General features: G+C 25.8%; 1 protein-coding gene across 1 annotated transcript in view; it reads left to right on the forward strand.

Annotated features, from left to right (window-relative positions):
- Positions 1-24,613, forward strand: part of LOC111676662 (putative GPI-anchored protein pfl2) — a 75,913-nt gene that overhangs the window by 31,982 nt on the left and 19,318 nt on the right. The window contains exon 2 of the mRNA XM_046946894.1: positions 20,642-20,673. The gene's annotated coding sequence lies outside the window, so the exon portion shown is untranslated. The remainder of the gene's footprint in view (positions 1-20,641; positions 20,674-24,613) is intronic.

Below are 24,613 nucleotides of genomic sequence, written 5' to 3' on the forward strand. Positions count from 1 at the left end.
GATATTACTTTTTTAAGTTTTATTTCTAGAAATATTCCTAAAGTATATATTGTTAGAAATCCCTTTCCGGAAGTTTACATTTTTCATAAAACTTTTTGAAAATTTTTTTATTTAAATATTGGGCGTAGTTTTCTTTTAAAATCGTTTTGAAAGGCGATTTTACTTTTTTGCAAACCTTGTTGAACTATTTCTTCTCTTGAAAATAAGTTAAGAAAACTTAATTTTAATTTTAAAAATCTGTTCAATTTGATTAGAAAAAATAAAGACTTTTTTCATACAAAAAGCTCTTAAAAATTACTTTTGTAAAAAGCTTTTAAGTATTTTATTGTTATCCAAAATCTTTTTTATTCAGAATGCTCTTTTTTATTTAATTTTTAGTAACTTAAAATCAAAAGCTTTTAATAGTGTTTAAAGCTTATGTCATGGGCTTTTTAAAATTGTATTTATATCGAAAAGCTCCGGAAAATCCTTTGTGTCAAAAGCTCTGAAATGCTTGCTATGAGAATATTTTTAAAGCCTTTTGAAAATGAATAATTTCTCATGCTATAAATTATAAAAAATTGTTTGTGCAAAAAGCTTCTAACAATTATTTATGCAAAAGCACATTTAAAAAAATTTTAAATGCTTTTTGAGTTTAAGTAATTTTCTCCAAAGATCCAATGTTAATAGCTTTTTGTAATAAAATCTTCTAAATAAATTTCGTTTTGTAAAGTCTGAGTCTGCAATATTACATTTGCTTGTTTCTTGTTAAAAGCTTTCTTGGATATTACTAACAACCTTCGTGTATTTGATTTTGAGAAAGAATGGGTTTTAGGGCTTTCAAACAAACTTTTTTTATGTATATTTTTAAAATTTAAATAAATTTTGCCAAAAATTGTTTGAATGTTGCGTGGCTTCTAGAAAAGAAAACAATAACGGAAACAGAATACTATTTGTTTAGAAAATTAAAAATTTTTGGAAAAATTATAAACGGAGCACCCTTATGTACACATTTACGAACATGTGTGTTTTATATGTGTATATATGTTTTTAATCATATTATGTTTATATTTATGAACATAATGCTATTAAAGAATGATTTCATTATATTCTCATACACTAGCCAATATTCATCTCTCTCTCTTTCTCTTTCTCTCTTATGTCTCTTTTATTCTTTTAGGGTCCCAAAACGTAGAAACATGGTGTATGAACATATATAACCCATATGTATGCAATATATTAATTTTGGTACAAAACCCAACAAACATCAAGCTATTTATAGGAAATTTGTGAAAATTTGAAGAAAATAACTTCAGTAAACAATTTTCTATAATTTTTCATTAAAGATTTAACCTTCATGATTGCTGGGTTATTTTCATGCTATTTATTATACATTATGTTTATATACATATTTCATTTTTACCTTGTGATTTCAGTTCATTATTGAAATTTTGTAATTTACAGTTTTGTTTATTTTCATTAGACGTAATAAGTATAGAAGGAAAACAAATTGTATGTTTCCATATGTTTTTCCCTACATTTTTGATTTACTAGAGTAAATTTTGATAAATTTATAAATAAATAAACACATCTGAACATGCACATGCATACATAATCAATAAAATTGAAAATAAATTATTATTTTATTATTACTTTTTACTTCAAACACACACACACACACGTTTAAATAGACAAGAACAGGAAAAAAACCTTGATGACAGACATTTGTTGTATTTATTTTAACAAAAGAAGGTGTTTTCAAGATACAAGATACAATACACCTAATTTTCTATTGTTTTTATTTAATTTCAATTCTAGTTAATAAATAATAATTATAAATACTTAGTTGCATAAATTTAATTTTTTTAATTAAATTTTATTTTTCTTTTTTTCATTACAATTAATAATAAATTAAGTTATTTTATTAGCTATAATTAACAATAATAAACATATCTATATATAACACTGTAAGTAATTTAAATCCGTTAAAGATTTATTTTAAGTAACATAAATTAAATGAATTGTGACAAATTTTTCTTATTTAAACTTATTTTCTTTTTAAAAAAAGGGTTAAAACCACAAAAAAAAAAAAAACTTTTTTATAATGCTAATTTTAAATTACAAATAGCATAAAGCCCAAGAAGTAGTTTTAGAAAACTTGATAAACATTAACGTTATTTTTCTCCTACTCTAACCAATATTAAAGAATTTCAACTATGACTTCTTTGTCTTTTTGCTAATTATGCGCACAAAATCTGCTTAAAAAACTTTAAACTTTGTTAATATCACATAAAAAGTACGAAAACAAAGAAACTTAAAGCAACTATTAATCCTGCCACAAATTAGTATGAGTAAGTATGTGTGTGTGAGTTTATGCTGCTTTTAAACCTGAAGGAGCTGGATTGTGTTTTTGTTTCACGCAACAATCGAAATTTTTTTATGCCAACAGTTACCAATCTCTGAAACTGTATAATAAGACTAGATAAACTGAATAAATCTTAAAATAAGATTTGCTAGAAATGTTAATTTGTTTGCAAAGTATTTTAAACGTTTTAAATGAAATGTAAACTAAAAGAAGAGTTTTAAAGTTGAAATAGTTTGTTTAGGACATTAAATTCAAAAACTCGATGAAGTTATTGTAAACTAAACCAAGGTGAAGTCTACGTTTGTGCATATATTCGTAACGCACAATATTATTGATCCTACACCCACACTTAAGTAAACCGATCGACTTTAAATCACTTACTGAGTCGATGTTTGTTTGTCCGGCTGTTCATGTAAACTTTGTGAGCAAGGTACAAGCCACAAGATATTTCGATAAAATTTGAACGAAAAGTGATTTTTTATCACGAGGATTATTATTTCACCTGGCAACCGTACAACTGAACCTTCCGATTTCGGATTTTTATGCCACAATTACGTTAAATATGCGACCATCTCCCCAAAATTGGCGATACAATTTTAAATAACTAACTGTATAATATTTATTATTTTTTCCAAATTTAATGAGGATCAGCCCTGGTTTGACTTAAATTTCCCAAAAAAAAACTGTCAAAAGCTTTCCCATTTCAGAGCTACAAAATAACCCAAATTCTTCAAATTTATACAGTTTTTATCTACATTTTAAACAAAAATCGAAAAAAATAACAATTTTTCAAAAATTTTGAAAAAGCATCTTTCGTAAACCTAGAATAATTACAAAAACATGAACAAAGTTTTTTTTCTAAAAAATTTAAAAAAAAATTTCTAAATAAAATTATAAAAATTACTCAAAAATGCTTTTATAGCAAAAAATTATAGAAAGCTTTTATAACTAAAGCTTTAAAATGCTTTTAAATTTAAAAGCTCTAAAATGCTTTTATAAATAAAAGCTCTAAATTTGTTTTATAATAAAACTCAATTAAAGTTTTAAATAATAGCAAAACAAAATGATGAAAATAGTTTTTATTTGAAAATCTCTTTAAAGCTTTCAAAGCATGTATAATAATTAAGTTAAAAATTAAGCTTTGTTATTTCAATGTTTCCCTTTCATACAAAATAAAGTTAATAATCTCATATCTCAGACTTTTACAAACATAATTAATGTCTGCAGCTTTGAAAAATGTCATGATTAAAAGTTTTAAGTACATAAGTATGTCTCTAATTCGAGCATATAAATAAATTGCATCATTAATGTCAAAGAGAATCAAGTTGTTTAAATTATGTAGAGGAGAAAAGTATTTCCAAAAAAAATGTTAAAAACATTTTCTACTAAAAACCGCCTATTTTAGATTTTAACTTTAGACAGCTTAATGTTTGCTAATAAGCTTTTAAAATAAATTAAAACTGCACTTATGGTAAAACCAACAACAAAATATAACTAAACAGAAAACTTTTTTTTTTTTTTTTGTTAACAAATTTATAGGATTTTTTTATCTAATTAATCAATTTACTTTTAAAACTTTTTCTCGCTCTTTCTCCTGCTATTTCTCCATTATGCCATAGGAATATTTCATTATTTTGTTAATGCACTCGTTGGTGGTATTATAAAAAGTAAAAAAAAAAGTTTATTTAAAGTATTTAATACTCATATATGAAATGTTAAAAGTTTTAAGAACTTTTTTAAGCTGCTTAGTGCAGCGACCTTTATAATGATTTCAACGTTTGTTTGTCTCTTATTGTCTGCTGAACAAAGATAATGGTGAGAGAGTCTCACGTTTAATATAATAACTTAAATTGTATTAAAGTACATATATATATATATACAATATATAAACTTATACATGCATATGTAAGTATGTATGTAAGAAGAAAACTTGTATATTTTTGTATTCTCATAGAAAAAGTGCTCTGTATGTATTTAAACATTCATAAAGTGACAGTTAGTGCAGTATCACGCACATATTCAGATGCATATTCATACATTATTAACATTACAATACAATGTTTCAGTTGCAGCAGTGTCAGCAAGTGTATTGTTGTCTTTAAACAAAAGATTTAAAAACATAAAAATGAAATACACTTGCTTTGGAAAATAGTCTTTTGTAATAAAGATACAAACATACAAACAATTGCAACAACTGATGAATGTATATTTATAACACAAACGTTCTCAAAGACTTGAAACTTTAACACTATTTTACAAACTATTTACTTTAGCTGCATGTAGAAAAAAATGAGATATTCTATTGCTTTTTGCATTGTACTGTAGAAAATTGATGAGTTAAAAATATAAAGAAATAGACCTGAGAACTTTGTATAAGAAACATTAGATGAAAGCGGAATATTAATTATTTTAAAGACTTTTTTCGAAATTATTTATGAAGAGAAAGGTGACAGCATTATAATATATATAACATTTATAAATACTAAATAGAACAATTATATGCAAAAATAACCTCGTTGTCCTTCGATATTCAAGAAATTTTTTGAAATAAGTTTTTAAAAACGTTACATAGTTTCGTTCACCCCAAACTACTTACATTAAACTCATTTTTGCTTAAATTAATAGAAATATAGCTACTTTTACAAAACATGTAAGCTTTTACAAGTCTTCATTGCCTCCAATAACTTTTGCACTAAAGAGCTTTGAGTTTCAACTTCGAAAACTTATAAGTGTATTATACTTACAACATGGATTTATATCCATCCATAATTATGTTTAAAATATTTTAAACAAGACATTATTTATAAGAAAAATACAGGAAATATGAAATTTAATACCCATTAATAATAATAATAATAATAATAATAATAATAATAATAATAATAATAATAACTTGTCTCGTTTATTTAGTACCAAGATTTTGTAAGAATATAACATAGACATAAATCTAGCATAATGAACTTTAAAGGAAAATGTTGTTTTCTTCAAAAAAATATAACAATAACATTGGTAGATTATTAATATTAAGTATAAGGTAATAACAATGAACTGTGGTATTATTTCGTAAAAATAACCTTATTTTTATACCTCTCACCTTAATGAGGGATCAGTTCTTTTATAATTTCTATAATATAAATTCTATAATATTATAGAAACATATTCGAAATCCTTACAGCTAGAGGAGTCGATTAACCTTTTTCCGTCCGTTCATCTATATGTATGTTTGTTGAAAAAAATTTTCTAAAAACCCCGGATGTTTTTATGACTAAATCTTTGACAATTTTATAGGACTTGATTTTGAGATGTTTCCTATTTAAAATCAACAAAATTGTCCAATAAAAAACGAAGATATGAGCGAAAATTCGAGAAAAATATAAAAACAAAACAGATCTGCGTGTTTTTATTGAATAGAAATATTAAATTAAGCATTTAGATCATGTTTTTCAAAAAGTATTTTTTTAACTATAATATGAAACCTAGAAACTTGAAATTAACAAAGTAGGGCCCGGATTAAATGAGAACCTATAAAAGGATACTTTTAGGTTCTTCAAAAAGTACTTTTTAAATTATTTACAATATTGAACCTAAAAACATGAAATTAAGTATGTATCTGGGAAAATTGTATTAGTTCTACAACTAGTTCTAGAACACATGATTTGCGTTGAGACCAATGATTTTTGTTCGAAATTGTCATATTTCTATAATATTTATATTCAGAACATAGAACTCTTACTTGTTTTTTGGTAATTAAGATAAAAATTACTTTTGTTTTTGCTTTTGTTAAAAGCCATTTTGATAGAAAAAAGGTTTTATGAGTTTTTTGTTAAAAACAAAATTTTCTAGAGCACTAAAAACTGTTTTGGTAAAAGGCTCTTGAGCTTTTTGGCAATAAGCTTTTTTAAAATGTATATATAAAACAGTTTTTAAGAGTTTGTTGTTAAAATAGATTTTATAGCTATAGAGCTTTCGGTTAAAGCAGTTTTTAGAAAGTTTGTTATACCCTACACCACTATAGTGGGGAGGGTATTATACGTTTGTGCTGATGTTTGTAACATACAAAAATATTGGTCCAATACCCACCTTAAATTATACCGATCGATTCAGAATAATTTTTTGAGTCGATTAAGACATGTCCGTCCGTCCGTCTGTCCGGCTGGCTGGCTGTTGAAAATGGTTGAAATCGGTCCATTATTTCACCTAGCCCCCATACAACCGTACCTCCCGATTTGAACTTTTTATGCTATAATTACGTCAAATATTCTGCTATCTCTCTAAAAATTGGCACAAATAAGTTTTATATAAGTATAAATGATACTGCAGATTTTCGTAAGGATCGGCCTATATTTGGCTCCCATACAAACCCCCCTTCAAAAAATGACTTAAACGTCTAAAATTGACTTGCAACCATTTGTATCGCAATAAAACTCAACAAAACTAACTGTTATTTAGAAATATATCCTTTTCCCAAATTTACCGAGGATCGGCCCATATTTGACCTATATAAAGCCTCATTTAGAAATTTTAGTTTTTTATCAATAAATGGCTTAAATATTTTGGAATTATGGTAATATTCAACATAAAAGTTTCTTTACAAAAAATAAAAATTTTATAAAAGTAAAAATTGTAAAAATATACTCATGGTGTAGGGTATCATATGGTCGGCCATGCCCGACTATACTTTCCTACTTGTTTTTCTTTAAAGCTGTGCGAAACGTTTGCTAAATAGCATTAGCATTAGCAACAAAAATATTTTTATTGAAATGTATTTACTTGAAAAAGTTATAGATGAAGCTTTTCTTTAAAAATTTTGATAAACATGATAGACAAAACATACCAGCAAAAACTTAAATGCCCTTATTAAAATTTTAACACATTATTTTAACACAGTGATGATATTGGAGGGAAATATTTAACACGCATGCTTACAAAGCACTAGTAAGGAGTTTAAAAGCTATATTTTAAAGGATAATTACCTGGACTTCATGTTCGTTATTTCGCTGTTCTAACACAATCAAAAATGTTGGTCCTACATCCAACTTAATGTATACCAAATGGCTCAGTTTCAATTGGCTTTATTCGTCTGTCCATCCATCTGTCTATAATATGTCTATTACTTCGTCTAGCCCCCTTACAACCGTACCTCTATTATGTCAACAAAAATTACCACAACTTTGTTTTATAGAACTTTAAATGACACTACTGGTTTTCTGTAATGAGCGGGCCACATTGACTTCAAGGTCAAAATAAATTCCTCAGCCAAAAATTATAAAGATAGACCCATATTTACTCCTGCTCCCCTATGAGCCCTCTACTAGAAAATCTCTTTTTTTGTCAATATTAAGTAAAAATAATACGGAATAAAATATAAGAATGATTATTTTTTTACATTTTTAACATAATGACTAGTGTAGGGTATCATATGGCAGGCCATGAACGAATATTCTTTCATACTTGTTAATAAATTGTGTTTTTCAACATTTTAAGAACTTTATTGCAAAAAATTTATAATATTCAAAATATTAAAACATGTTTTTTTCATAGAATTTCATATCCATAATAACTTGCAATTTATATTGAAAATTTTAACTTTTAAACAAACTTTAAATTCTGTGAAAAAAAAAAACTTTTTTGTTAAAGATTCAAATTCTTCGAAACTTTCTTTAATTCCTTTTAATATTCTTAATTATCAGAAAAAATTACAAGTGCAAAAATTCTCATTTAGCACTAAATAACATTATTTTTCAAATAAAGTTTTATTTGCATTATTTAGTATTAACTAAAAAAAAAAATCAACATAAATAAAAACTTTCCTTACCACTAAATAGAAAAGCAATAAATTGTATTACTTTTTGTACTTTATTTAATAAACATTTAACGACTTTAATTAAAAAATATATAAATAAATATTTATTTAATATTAATCCGCTTAAATACAAATATTTAACAATATTCATAAATCATATATTTAATAATCCTCTATTATTTTAGTATAAACATAATTTCCTTTTCGTTCTTTTTTGTGTGTGTGTGTGTTTTTTTTTTTTTGTTAAATTTTAAATAACAGCTTAAATATTGATACATTATAAAGTTCAACTGCAATTGGATTAGTTAGTCTATTCAATTTTTTATTCATATATGGAGAAAATTATTTATATATTTATTTAAAAATTTATGGCAGATATTAAATTTATTTATAAACAAATATACATTTTTTTTTGGTACTAAAACAAAAAGTGCAAAATTTTTGCTATAAAATGCAAAATAATAAAGCAAAGTTATTTGCCAAAATAAAAAAAATTTAAATTAAAAGTAAACAACAGCAAAAAATATTGGGGGCAAAATAAATCAATAAACATGAATGTTATGTAAAACATTTAAAAATTATACCAGCTTTTTGACATTTTCATCTAAGTGCAAGAGCCTTTTTAATATATTTCCGAAAAACTGATTTTTTTTTTGGGTTTTCTAAAGTAAGATAAGATAACCACTTACTTTTTAATCACTACTACCTACAGTCTGCATTACTTTTAAGAACGTTTGTAATGTCTTAAATATAATCAGATATGTTAGTACTTTATTTTGACTTTTGCCGATTTTTTTGGCACATTTATTAGAATCGTGTGCTAGCAACAGCAGTGGTGTTATGTGTAAGATGACGAGTTAACAAACTAGAAGCACTTATTTGTAAGAACTTATCTAAGTAATGATGTGGAAGCGAGCGTAGTAAGAACTTGCCTTTAATGTTATCAGCGTGTTGAAATAGTTACTGCATTTTCTATATATTTGAAAATTCACTTATTTTTTGATGACTTTTCTTTTCAATACACATGCAATTCACAGCGCCTCTCTCAAGTATGTTGACATATTCCATTTAATATATATACATGTCATAAAAATAAAAAAGCATAAAAATATTTTAAATAAATTTTTTGACATACATCAAATAATCTATCGTTGTCAAAAAGAACAAAATTCACGGAATTCCATATTTTTTCGCCACATATTTTTGTATACTTGTAACAAAATTTAAATATATTTTTATTCAAAAAGTCTATTTTTTTTGGCATTTCGGACTTTCAACATTGATGACAATGTGTAACAAGGTACACTGTCACTGTTGGTCCATACATGTGACCTAGGGCATTTTATTATTTTTTTTTTTGCAGATATAAATGAGAATTTTACATTTGTTTGTATTCTACATCACATGTAAATGTGAAAGTAAATATACATAGATGAATGTATTACAGCTTTATTTTACCCATCATTTGTAGACTCGTTAGCCTGCGTACATATAAATGTATGTATATGAAAGTGTGTATGTTTGTATGCGTCTGATGGTTGCATATAAAATAAGTTTTGTTGTTTCCTTTCTTTTATGCAACACCATGAAATATTTATGACAGTTTGTTTTATTTTTACTTTTTTTCAGTTCAGAAATAAAATTATAATGATTGTCTTGCTGTATTTTTACATAAAACAAGAGCCAAATTGTTGTACTGTTAAGCTTTAAAGAATTTTATGTAAATTTTTTATTTAAATATAAAATTTTTATACAAAATTTATTTAAAAAATGTGAATTACATGAATATTTTAAAAGGGATTAAACAAATTAATATAATTTTGTAGAATTAATTTAAAAGATTTCAAAAAAATGCTTATGATGTTTGCATATTTTTGTATTCCGAAAGCAAAAACAAAAATAAAATCAAACATATTTGCACGAAAATAATATTAAATAAACGGAATTATGTTTCAGTGTAAACTCTTAAAAATTGCGTAAAAATCTTAAACTAAAATTTTCTTGTTCCCAAATTGAGAAATAAATCATTGCAACTTTTAGAATAATTTCTTAATAAATTTAACGATTATTTTCGATTTATATTGCAAAATCTGTCCAAATATTTTCTTTTACTACATTCATAAAATATTTTTTAAACCTATTTTAGTATTGAAATTCCTTCTTACTCAATTATTGTGCTACTGATGAAGTTGTCTTTGCTGTCATTGCAAAATAAAGTATCATCGTTCTCTTGTAAATAAATAAAAAATTAATCGGATATACATGTCTTTAAAGAATCTTAAACACACTACATATAATAATGTTCAGTTCTAGTTCAGTTCTAGTTCAGTTCTAGTTCAGTTCTAGTTCAGTTCTAGTTCAGTTCTAGTTCAGTTCTAGTTCAGTTCTAGTTCAGTTCTAGTTCAGTTCTAGTTCAGTTCTAGTTCAGTTCTAGTTCAGTTCTAGTTCAGTTCTAGTTCAGTTCTAGTTCAGTTCTAGTTCAGTTCTAGTTCAGTTCTAGTTCAGTTCTAGTTCAGTTCTAGTTCAGTTCTAGTTCATTTCTAGTTTAATTCTATATAATTTCTAGATCAGTTTTAGTTCAGTTCTACAATTTTTTTAGTGACTAAATTGTAGTGTTTAAACCATACCACTAAAAATAATAAAATACATGCGGATCGACATACTCAGCATTCATATTAAAGGGTATACAAATTCCAATATTATGCCAGTTTGTGCACCAAAGGCCATTTATTCTCCTTAACTGCGGGTTTTACCCTGCAACAACAAACTATTTGACTAAGTGAGGGTAGAACTACGACTGATAGATTGAACGTGTGTAAGTTTTTTTTATTTCAGAAGGATTTTTACATACCGGAAACACGTATTGTAAGAATAAAAAAACCCTGAAATTGGGTTACAGAACACACATGCACACACAATATTTACTTGTTTCTGTGGATATGAAAATGACATACGGACAAAGACTGAGGAGACAGACAGACAGATAGATAGATAGACCGACAAAAATGGCACGTTAGACAGTTTTTCATACAGTGATGTGTCAATGTGCATATGAAAAATGTACGTATAAACAAAGCAAATGAACACATTTTGACTTTCGTTTACTTATTTCGATCTTTTCTCTTTTATTTTCTTTTTTAGAGTTCTTTTACTTCTTGTCATTTATTTTCCATTTATTCCCTTTTTCAACTTGATAAACAAGCCTGTTTACATACTTAACCTATTTTTTATATTGTTTTTTATTTATTTTTCTCGAACGTATGAGTATAAATATGTTTTTTTTTTCGGATATATTTTTTATGAATTTTTATATTTTTTTTGTATACTTTTAACAAAATAAAGAAAAGATAGGGAAATTATTAGATTTCCTGAGGATATTTGTTATACACATGACAGCATGTCTTCAACAAAAATTATATTGGAATCAGACAAAAAAGTGATGTAGAAAAAATTGTACTTGTTAAAATAATAATAATAAGAAATTTTTGTTAAAAAAAAAACACAAACAAACTTATGTAGCTAAAGCTATATTCACTTATGTATATGCAAACCCTGAAGTTTTGAGGGCAATTATCTAGATTTTATTTTTTTAAGATAAAGTCAAAATTCACTTTAATTACAAGCTGATCACTTTTATTTGAATTAACAAAAATAAATATTTTAAAATTTACTTCAGCATTACATGAAAAAGGCCACTTTTCTGTGGATTTAAAAAAGACAAATCTATTTCCATTTATTTGAAAAAAAAAATCAATTCACTCTTATAAAGTATAAGTTTAAACAATATACTTAATCTAAAATGAATACATTGGATGCTGTAAATCTACCGGATAAAGTTAAAAGAAAACTTAAAGTATTAAATATTGTCTCTACAGCTGCTAGACTAAGATACCCAGATTATATTAATTATGAATATAAAAATAATTTGTTGTATATTTTTCATATTTACAAGTGGTCTGGGTAATTTGCAGTAATAACATGACATTTATAAAAAGAAATACTAGAAAAATACAATTATCTTAACAAATACAACAAGTACTTACTTCACAATTTACTGCAAATTAACATGCATATTGTATGTAATTCTTTTATTTATTTTAACATCATATTTGCGGTTTAGTCTAGTTTTATATTTGTCTAATTTACTTTCTAGTTTCTAGTGTTTGGCTATTTGAACTGGTGCTACCACTAAAATTCTATTGGGAATGTAGGTCTACGATTCATTACACCTTGTTTTTATTACTTTCTTTTTTAAATTTCTAGGATCATTGTGTTGTGTGTCAGGCAAAATGTAAAGAGAGAAAAAAACTACAAAAACCTTTTCCAAACGGTCTTTGTTCTACATTTGTTATGGTTTTTCTATTTGTTGTCGTTATTTTTTGTTGTTATTATTATTATTATTATTATTATTATTATTTACACAATAGTTACTAAAAGTATTATTCAGTGTAATTTTATTGTTTCCATTTTTGTTCTATTCTATTGTTTACATTTATAGTTGTTTACCAACCGTACTTTATATTTTTATTTCCAAAAAAATACAAAAAAAAAAAAAACTAGAAGTATTATATAATGAATACAAGTATTACAACATCAACAATTATTATGACCCATTTCTAACCCTTTTTACTTTTTAACAAATAAATAAACAAACCATCATAGCCACCACAAACAACTACGGTTACATATAACTGCCGCCATCACCTGTCCTGTAGTTGAGCTTTAAAAAGAGTTGAAGGACTTTTACGAAATTTATTTATAAAGATTTTCACTATTTAATTTAAGTTTTTTACTAAATATAAGTTCTTTTTTGTCAATTAATGCAATTTTATGACAAAGGGGTATTAATCAAAGTTTGTCTTTGTTACAAACAATTTGGTTATCAAGAAAAAATTTTTTTAATAGAACAGCACTTTTTTTTCTAATATCACCATTATCAGCAGAACCATCAGAATTGTTTATCAATAAATGTGACGGAACCTGAAAGAACATTGCAGTTTAAGGGAGCTTTTATTCATATTTTTTAAAATTTATTTTATGCAGTTATATAAAACTCATTTTTTCCAAAAAAAAACTAAATTAGTTTTGTTTAAAAATTTGGCAGATTTTTTTTAAGTTCTTTGCCTGAGCAACCAAAGAGTAGTCTGAGTCCACCACTTACAAGCGCCCCTTTGTGCGGTGCATATATGTAAATAATTCTGCTGGTCTATGTACAAGCATTTTGCCTAAATTAAGCGTTAATAAATGATGAAAAAATATCACTTCTATTTACCATCACGCAGTGGGGATTGAATAGGTACTCCGAATTACGAGTCCTTCACCCCGTATACTCTTGTCATCAACAAAATTCCAAAGTTTAATTCCATAGTCACTCCTATGCAGGATATCTGTTGCGTCAGCAATAGCAGTCTTCAAACAAACATTATATTCCCGTGCTTCCACCAATGTGGTGTTATTGCAATCCCCAGTCTACCGAAACTATTGATATCATTTTACTGCTCGGACATTCCTTGTATTAGTTTGACATTGGGCCGAACCGGAGAACAACATAAGTACTCTGGTACTACGAGTGGCCAATTCCCCGCACAACTTTTCCAATAGGAGGAGTGGGTTTCGGTTAAAAGACTGATACACAGTAAGGTCTATAATTTGGGATAAGTTCGGTGCATTTGCCGAATGAAAACAGATACCGCCCAGTGGAGTGACAGTGGGTCTAAGCGTTTAAAAAAATCAAAGGGATTACCCTTAATGCATTCGATATAGATTTTCTTTAATGATTCAATCAAATTTCGGACTTCGTATCCCTGTATGCTATTTGCTTCTCAAAATTCGTTTAAAATAAATGAAATTTCAGATTTATAAGAAAAATCATTTTAAAAAATATTTATTAGAAAAGCATTTTTGCAATGCTGTTTCTACAAAAACCTTATAAAAAAGTTTCAAATAATTTTCTTATAGAAAGATTTTAGTTGTCTTTGCACTTTTAACCCATAAAAATAACAAAATATTCACATAATATTAACAAGGTATTAATTTAATTTAATAAAACCAGAAAATAAACATAAACAAAATGGAGCATTTTTTTTAAACACTATCAATGGCCTGCCATTGAAAACCTTACAGCGGATTAACATTTCAAAGTATAAAATAAAATAAGAAAATCCCAACAATTTAAAAGAAAGTTGCTGTGATCTTAAATAGCAATAAAATGTAAAATCGACATACTAGAACAAAGTTTTTTCTTTTTCCATAAAAAATTGTAAAGTTTAATATGAATGTAGGTTGCAAATAACGCCTTTATATCCTTACAGCTTTTTTTTAAAGCCCTTATTACACATTTTTTGTAACGCTTAAAAAAGCGAAAACTTTTTGCAACAAATACAAGTTTAAGAAAAGATATGTACAATAAAATGAGGTTAGTAGCATTAAGTTTTAGTATACAGAGATACTTGAAACAAATTATAGCTTTAAAAAGGATTTGCAAGAAGAAGAAAATGAATGAAAATCTTACTCGTAAACATTAAGTAAAGTCAACTATTTCGACAGTTACATAAAAAAGCGAGCAAAAAAGAAAACACACACAGAAAAAGTATAAAAAAAAGAAAAGTAATAATACAGGTGGTTAAAAGTGAAAGAAAGTGGAAAAAGGAAGAAATACTACGTGCTGCTATAATCTTCAAAAGGGGATACTGGTAAAATGTTCCAGCAGAGGGAAAGCAGCTGAGGAAATTATCAGGCACATAAAAGAAAACAGCATGACATTTAAATGAAAATAAGAAAATGTTTTTCTTCTTTTTTTCTCGAGCAATAGTAAAAAAATACGTAAAGAAAGACAGCCAAATGTAATGTGTTCAAAAAGAAAATTGTAAAAATTTAATTTTTATTTTACGAAATCGAGTTTTGAAACAGACAATGACTTCCCTGGTAGTTTTTCTTATTTTTTTTTTAATAATGTGAGCATAACAATAGTAGTTGTTGCTGTCATGTTAAAACATCAGTGATGACAAGGATATTGCAAATACATATATACATACTTTCACTTGCGTGTGTGTGTGTATATGTGTTGCAAATACGTAGTTATAACAATAGCAATTTTATGTAAATACTTAAATTTAATTGCATTGTTGCACTTGAAGTTAAAATAAATATTTATTTAAATGGTTACCAAGCAATTTTCTGCAATTGACAGTTTTTTCTGGTTTAACAATTTTCAGTTCTACAAAACATCAAATATCTTGTTGCTCAAGAGATCAGTTTTAAGTGATATAATTATTTTCGATCTTAGTCCTTAATAATATTATACAATCCAAGATGGAAAAACTGTATTAAATAATTTGGTTTTTAACAATTTGTTGTTTTCTTTGACCTTATATTAAGTAGTTAATAAAAATAATATTATATTATATTAAACAATATCTGTACGATTTGTTATTGTTACTAAAATCACTGTCAATATTTTTTTATACGTTTACAAATATTATTGACATTTCAATTGTAAAAATATATAAAATTTTATTTTCTCTTACATTGTGTCACTTGGTTGGTAGAAAATATTTTATTGACACAGAAACTTGCTTAAGATTTTCTTTATGTTGTACTTGTGGTATGAAGAAAAAGGAAAACTTACAATGAAAATGAAATGTTTAAAAGCTTAAAATACTTTTTTATATACTTATGTAAGTAGGAGATTTCGAAATCCTTTTTAAAGTGATATTAAATTTTTTAGTGAAAATTTCAAGTTTAAGTCAAAATTTTCGAGTAAAATTTCGTATTTCCATTAAAATTTTAAGTAAAATTTAAAATAAAATTTCAAAAAGCATATGTTATACAATATAATAAAATATATATTATTAAAAAAATATTAAATTCTTTAAAAAACCGAAATTTAATAAAAATATTTGAAATACATTTTGAAAAAGAATCGATTTATTTATTTATTTTTTTTTTGAAAAGTTATTTCCACATATTTTAAAACTTTTTATTTTAAGGCTTAAAAACTTCTTGTAGATAAAAAAACTTACTTTTAAAGCTTTTCTATTTAAAACTTTCTTCAAAACTTTTATATTACAAGCTTTCTTCAAAGCTTTTTAAACATTTTATTCAAAGATTTATTAATTAATTTAAGGATTTTCTATTAAAAGTTGTCTTTTAATCATTTCTTAATAATTTTATTAAAAGATTTGTTTAAAGCTTTATTCAAAGCTTTTCTATTAAAAGCTGCCTTTTATTAATTTTAATAAAACTTTTAAAAAAATTTCTTAAAAAACTATTTAAGAAAGTTTTTTAAAATCTTTTAAAAAGCTTTCTAAAAAATATTGTTTTACAGCATTTTTTTAAAATTACTTTCAAGCCATTATATTAAAAGATTTTCAAGAATTTCTATAAAAAATCAGCTTTTAATACAATATTTTTAAATGATTTCTATAAGAATAAAAGCTTGTTTTGCCTTTCCTAAAACTTTCAACTTAATATATATTTTAAACATTTCTTTAAAAATCTTTTCTAAACTTCTATACAAAATATTGTTTTATCTATATACAATATGTTTTGAAGCTTTTCTCTAAAAGCTTTTCAACAATTTCCTCAAATTACTGATGTGATTTAGAATTTGTAGTGAAAACAAATACTAATGATTTTTTTTAACTTAAATAAAATAAAACACTTTCCATATAAATATCTTCCACTTTGTATATTATTTTAGTGATTCCTACAAAAAAATGGCTTTCGAATACCTAAATATTTGTTCTTATTTTCTTCTCTACTTTTTCACTTAATGGCCTTTGAATTTACTGTCAATAGCACACGGTGTCATTATGTTACACAAAATAATTTACCGAACACAAACTATTGCTTTAATGTTGAAAACAAACATTTATTTTGGCAAAACCAAAAAAAGGACTCTGGCAAAAGGAGAAAAAATTACCAAAAAAAAAAACTCATAAATTTTAGAGTCAATGAACCAAAGCTCACAATATACTAACCATTTTTTTGTCCTGTATTTTAACCATGATGTTCTTTTAACCAACAATGCAAGAATTGAATAAAATATAAAGGGAATAAAAAAAGGATAAAACCTTTTTTCAAAATTTTCTTAAATTTAGTTAAGGGGTGGAAGTTGTTGAGAAAAAAAAAAATGAACAAAAATAAATTGAACAAAATAAGTATAAAAATAAACGACAGGTTTTGGCAAGTATAGTAATGCACTTATTTCAAGTGTGATTTTTTAGATACAGTGTTGACTTTTTTCTACTATTCTACCATATTTCTATTATTTGGCTTTTATTTTCAAATCTTATTTGCTGTCATTATTATTATATTCCTTCTTAATTTTTGTTTGTGTTTTTCTTCTTACGATGTTTTTTTCATCGGTCATTGTGAGCTGAATAATATTAAGCAGTTTTTAGAAGAAAAAAAAAGAACCGTATTGAAATTTAAAGTCTGGTCGGGGTTTTATGTGTTATAATGTTGATGGCGGCTATTTGTATATTCACCATTTTTTGTTCAAGCTGACTGCTGTCATTATTGTTCAAAACATCTTTTCCAAAGTGCAGAGCAAAGAAAATAAAAAAAAAAATAAACTTAAATGTTAAAATAATATGCCACTTGGCAGGGCATGTTTTGAATTTGAGTAGCAGTGATTTGTTAAAAAAAAACTCAATGTTTGTTATTAAAGAATATTACCTCAAAGGGTAAGAAACAACAACTTATAGCAAAAAAATGAAAAATAAATCTATAAATTAACTGAAAAAAATTCCTAAAAATTATTTGTTTGCTAAAATTTACATTTTCATAATATTTTTCTTCTTTTTTAGTAATTTTATTATTTTTCCCCTTTATTTGCTTTTAAATTATATTCATTTTTTTTTAAATCTCTAGAAATTTATATTAAAAATATACAAATTAGTTTTGTTGTAGCATTTAGAGATTTGACTAAAAACAAACGTAAAATTCACTCAACACTGTGTCGTTGTATTAAAATACAAATCACAGTAAAAACATTAAAATACTTTTACATGTATTTGTTTGTTGTTGTAGTTGTTTTACTTTTTTGTATTTATTTTAAAATCAAAAAAAAAATTGTATATTAAAATAGAAAATCTAAAAATAAATAAAAAAAGGAATTGAAAAAGTTAGGGAAAAAGCGAACTGATTTTGAAACACTGAAATTCATTATCATGCATGAGTTGTGTTTTGCGACAGGATATAAATAAATGTAGACTGTTTGTTGTTGTCACACTGTTGTTTCAAAGCTATAGCACTATGGTTTGGAAATGTTTGAATAAATTAAATATACCTACACTTTGACGATTGTTACGATTATTAGGACTTGACTCAACCTTTACTATTACCAACATCTTCCTGCAAATGTTTCTACAATGATTATTCTAGATTTAACTTTTTTTACAAATAAAAAAAAATTTGAACAAGATTTTCACAAAGATTTTTTTTGAGTAACTTTTCTCAGTGAGCTCATAAAATATATATTATTTTATAAATTATAATAATTTTTATGAAGTTTAATAAAAAACTTTTCTATAAATTTTTTCAATATTTCGCAGTGAAGGAAATTTGAAGATGTTTTCTTATAAAAAGCTTTAGATTATAAGCATATTCTTATAAGCAATATTCTCAATGATAAGCTTTTGTTATAAACTACATTTGCAATTTAAATGCATTTCTTAAAAAAAAATCATCTTGAAATATTTTTGTGAGCTTTTTTAATATTTTATAATAAACAGTTTATAAAAATCATTCCTTATAAAGAGTTTTCTGGAGAGTTTTTTTATGAAAAGCTTTTTATTGAAAATATATTTTTATAAGCAACATATCTTCGAAAGCTTTTGTTATAAATAGTTTTTATTTTGATCCCGAACAAATTCTTTTACAAACAAACGCTTTTAGAGAACATTTCTTATAAAAAAGTTATTAAATTTGGCATAGAAAGCTTTTCTATAAAAAAGTATTTTTTATTTTTAACAAAAATCTTTTCTAGTAAAAAGCGTCCAAAACACGAATTTAATTAAAAGTCTTGAACAAATCTAATAAAACTATAATTAAAATGAGCAAAAGACGAAAACAATATTAATAATACGCCGCTAAAATATAGATAAATTTGGTAAAATGTAAAACTTATCATTAGTTTGTTTTGGTAAAATGTGTTACTTTTTTGAATAAACCCATAGTGTTTCTATTTTTAAAATGACTACAAATATTTTGAGCTAGAGTGCTATTGCTACCGTTACTGTGTTTGTAATCTATGGGTATTTAGTAATCGTACAAGAGGAAATAGTAGCGGTAGAAGTAGTGAGATATAAAAAACGTACTATATTTATAATAAAACATCTAGGGACATGCAACCAAAAATCATAAAGTATAATTTTTGTATCACACATTTATACACAGAAACTGAATGCAAAATGTAGCGAAAATTAAAAAAAAAATCACTAAAATAAAAATCACTTTAAAACACTGAAAACACATACAATCACGTTCATAGATATGTAGTATATTGTATATAAACCCCAGAGTTACTGAGTTGTAGACTATAAAATCGTTGTTGCTGCTGCCGCTGCGTTTCTGTTGCCGGTGGCATACAAAGTCTGGAATATAAAAACTATTTTTGTTGTCGTTTGTTTTTGTAGCTTTATATACAGCATACAGTTTATAGTCTTAGCTATAGCAACAACAACAACAAAAAAAGCAACATTAACTATTTGTGAAATTTACAAGAAGTATAAGAAGATTTTTTTAAAGGTAGCACAAACTACAATGAACATAAAGTTTTGACTCTGCAGCAGCAAAAAGAACAAAAGGCAAAAGTGTATATATGTAAAAAAAAATTTAACGAAATAGTTTTGTTGCTGGGTTTCATAAGATTTTTGTAACAAAAATTGCAAGGATTTATTTAAAAATTAAACTACAAAGTGGTTGTTAAAAGGATTTTAACAAAAAATTCATACACTAGTAAATATACATAAAAAATTAACAAAAAATTAAATTTTTTATTTATAAAACAAAATTACTTTAATCCAAAAAAAAAGAATGGGAGGAAAAAAGCTTGTCACAACAAACACTTGTGAAAAATAAACGCTGCTATTAAAGCAAAACATGTCAACTCATTTAAAAATCTCTTTTTTCCGTTTGGTCGTTGTTGACGACCAGCAAAGTAGGTTTAATTTTTTTCTATGTGACCATTTTTTTTTTGTTATTTTGATGTCCAAGAGCAGCTTAAAATACTAAAATCCAGGATATTAAAGTATACAGGATTTAAAATACTAACAAACAAAAAAATCCATAGAGATTTAATAGTCAAATTGTTTATAGTCTTCTTTTATGTGTGTCTGTGTGTGCTGTACATTTGTTAATCTTTGTGAGGGTATTAAAAAGGGTTTTGGTGTATGTGATTGTTAAAAAGAAAAATTTAAAACTAATTTTTGTTTTGTGTATAAGAATTATATAAATTTTAGTAATATTCTTCTTATTTCTCTTTACAGGATGTTAATCATTATGTAAGCTGATTTCTTTGGTAATTATTTTATTCTATTAAAAATATATTGGAATGTTATTAATAATGCAATATTCAATTAAGTTTTTAATTGAAAAAAAAAAATTGCATAACAGTAAGTATGATTAATAATTTAAACTCTAAAATAATTATTCATCATACGCATCCAGTAATTAAAGTATTTTTATAATTTTTTATTTCTTATATTTATTATTTTTAGGAAATTCTATATAATAAGTATTAATAAATAAGTTATTTTTAGAACTTTAAAAAATCTGCTGATGTTTGAAATATACAAAAATATTCGTCCTCGGCTTAGAATCATCTGAGTCGATTAAGCAATGTCCGTCCGTCTGGCTTGCTGATTGTCCATATAAACCTTGTGCGCAATTTTAAAGATAATTAAATGAAATTTGGCATACACTCTTCTCTTGGTCCAAGGACAAAGCCTATTGAAAATGGTTAAAATCAGGCCATTATTTCTACTAGCCCCATACAACCGTACCCCTCAAATAGGGCTTTTGGTCTTATAATTAACTTAAATGATCTATTATGTCAACAAAAGTCGACAAAACTTAGTTATATAGAACTTTAAATGACACTACCGATTTTTGTAATGATCGGTCTTCATTTGACCCCAGACTCCATACAAGCTCCCCTTTAGAAAATGACTTAAATATCAAAATTCACTTACAAATACTAATAACACTTTTAAATTCTACATAAATAACATTGAGGTAGACTTACCTCCAAATACTAACATTTATAAGGATGGGTCCATATTTTGCCCTACTCCCCTTTGAGCCCTCTTGTAAAAAAGCCAAAAATATTACGAAATAAAGTTAAAAAACAAAATAATCCCCATTTTTAACATACTGACTGGTGTAGGTTACCATATGGTCGGCTACGCCTGACTATACATTCATACTTGTTTTTATTACTGATTTGTTTCAAATTTGAAAAATTTTTATGACATACTATGATACGACATCGACTGTAAGTTGGACAATTATGCCTGTTCAATAACTAAAAGTTGTTACTAGTTTTCACAAAAATATTTAAAATTTTTATTGAAATACAAAAACAAATTTTGATAATTTGTAATAATTTTTTTCTTAATGAAGAGACATTATATTTCAAAAGTGTTTTTTTTATAAATTTTCATTGAAACTTTTACATTTTTTAAGAAAATTGTGCCTAAAATTAGTATCAAGCCATTCTATTCCTTTTTTGTATTACAATCTTGAGACTTACGTTCAGTTTTTAATTTTTAAGAGTTACACTGTTACCTTATGCTGACAGAGTAGGTGAAAGGGGTGTCTATGTAAAAATATCTATTAGTTGGACAATTTAAGCAGATTTCCAAATAGCTCGATCACTTATATATTTTAAATACAAAAAATAGAAAAACTTTGAGAAAACAAGTAGTCAATAACACAACTATCATTTATCTGATTAATTATAAATCCTAAATTCATGAAACTTTTTTAGCTTTCCCATCAAGTTTTCAACACTATAAATAATTTAAGTTTTTCTAAATCTAATCAGTAGTTATTAATTAAAAGATGATAAAATATTTTAACTGCTTACATATCCATATGAAAACTTCATATAATTATATATTTTATTCAACATTGTCTATAAAGATTTTTTTGAATCCTATTTTCAATGACAAGTTAACTAAAGTCGTTTTAAGCCTGCACCTGTACAATGCAATTACATATTTAGTATTCCTTTAGCAACATATTTCTTTAGGGGAAATAATGCATCATACATATTACATACATATATTTGTATAAAATGTAGTGCAGGCATGCAAGGACATGCCTCACATACATATATAATTATAAATGTACTTGGTCTGATACAATACCTGTCTGTATTCCTTGAATATTTTGGCATAAAGTAAATGCAAAATGCTGTTGTTATTATTGTTATTGTTGTTGTTTATATGTTGATGTTAAGCTAAAATACTAGACAGACAACTTAAGTCAGTTCAGATTGTTAATGTTGTTATTGTTGCTGATGCCGTTGTTATTACTGTTGCTGGCACTGCTATATATCAGCTACTGTTCCTGCAATTGTTGTTATTATTTTTGCTGTGATAACAACACATGTAAAACATTTTATATATATGAAAAAATCTTTCAAGAAAAACAACAGAAAATAAACTTTTCATAAGCTATTACTTGTGTTTTTCTTAACAATGTCTTTAAGTGTGTCTGTCTGTATGTCTGCCAGTGGAAACCTATAACTGAGCTCACATACTTGTAACATATATAAGTACGTGTATGTATTTGTTAGTTTATTTTAAAAGTCTGTTTTTTGTGGTATAATATGCATTCACTTTGTATATGTATTTACTTGTATGTAGTAAAATGTTGTTATACATACGTATATTTCTTGCCAAGAGGTTTAAACTGAAAATAAAATCACTCATACATTTTTGTATATAAATAAATGCAAGGTGGTTGGCTTTATAAAACAAAAAAAGCAACAACAATAACATCGTTTACTACTGCAGACATTTATATGAACCTACTCCTCAACTGTAAGCCGAAAGTAAGAAAGTGTATAAAATTTAATTTAAAATGATTTATATTGCATTTGGAAATAAAATAAATAAATGAAATGAAAGGAAAGGAAATACAAAATAAACTTTAAAAAGTCTTAAAAGCCCTTTTGATCATAAAAACGAAACTTGTTCTTCCATACACAACCAGGACTGAATGATGATGATGATTCGTAAGTGCAGAGCAATAGTATACAAGGAAAAGTTGTTTTTAATTGAATTGAAGAAAGTTGTTTTGTTTTCGTTTTGTAATGTACTACAGCAGGGTATGGGAACTTATAAATTGTTTTTTAAATTTGTAACTTCTAGTAATGGCTGTTGTGATTATTTTATGTAAATAAGGATACGAAAAAACCTTCTTTTAAATATCGTCCTATAAATGATTTAACGAAATCTCTCCTGAGAGGTGCATTTTCATCAAAAGGGAAAATAAATCTCCAAATTTTTAAGAAGTAAAAATTTTTAATAAGGAAAAATTTTTTTTTCAAAAATTCAGATTTTCTCTAATGTAATATTATATAGAAACTTGGGCCTCTTATAAAATTTCGAATTTAGTAAGTTAGTACCAAAAAATAAATCAAGATGATCTAAAGTATACCAATCGGCTCAGAATCATTTTCTGAGTCGTCTGTCCGTCTGTCCTTCCGTCTGTCCTTCCGTCTTTCCTTCCGTATGTCTGTCTGTCCGTCCATGTAAACCTTGTAAACAAACTACAAACCGCAATTTTGAGGATAATTGAATGAAATTTTGTACATAATCTTCTAAGATTGGTCTATTATTTCATCTAGACCCCATACAACTGTACCCTCGAATAGGGCTTGCAAACATTGTAGTCAAACTACAGGTCACAATTTTGTAGATAATTCAATGAAATTTGGCAAATTATCTTCTATTATACCGTAGACGAAGTCTATTGAAAATGATTAACATCGGTCCATTATTTTACCTAGCCCCCATACAACTGAAACCCCGAATAGAGCTTTTAAACCTTGTAATCAAACTACAGGTCGCAATTTTGCTGATAATTTGGCACATGATCTTTTCTGGTACTGTACACAAAGCCTATTGAAAATACTTAACATTGTTCCTTTATTTCACCTAGGCCCCATAGAACTGAACCCGCCAAATAGTACTTTTAAGTTCATAACTATGTTTAATATACTCGTATAAAAAGCTGCAAAACCAAGTTCTATACTAGTCTTGATGACCCTGATTAACTTTATAATTATAGGGCCTAATTTGACCCTAGCCCCTCTAAAAAGCCGCCTTCAAAATTTTACTTAAATATCCACAGTTTTATTAAACAGTAAATGGCTTTATTATATCTTAGGCAAGGTACAATTCAACTTAAATGTTTTATTATGAAAACTAAATTACAGTTTATTCCTA

The sequence above is a fragment of the Lucilia cuprina genome, chromosome 2 (assembly GCF_022045245.1).
Source record: "Lucilia cuprina isolate Lc7/37 chromosome 2, ASM2204524v1, whole genome shotgun sequence".
NCBI lineage: Eukaryota > Metazoa > Arthropoda > Insecta > Diptera > Calliphoridae > Lucilia > Lucilia cuprina.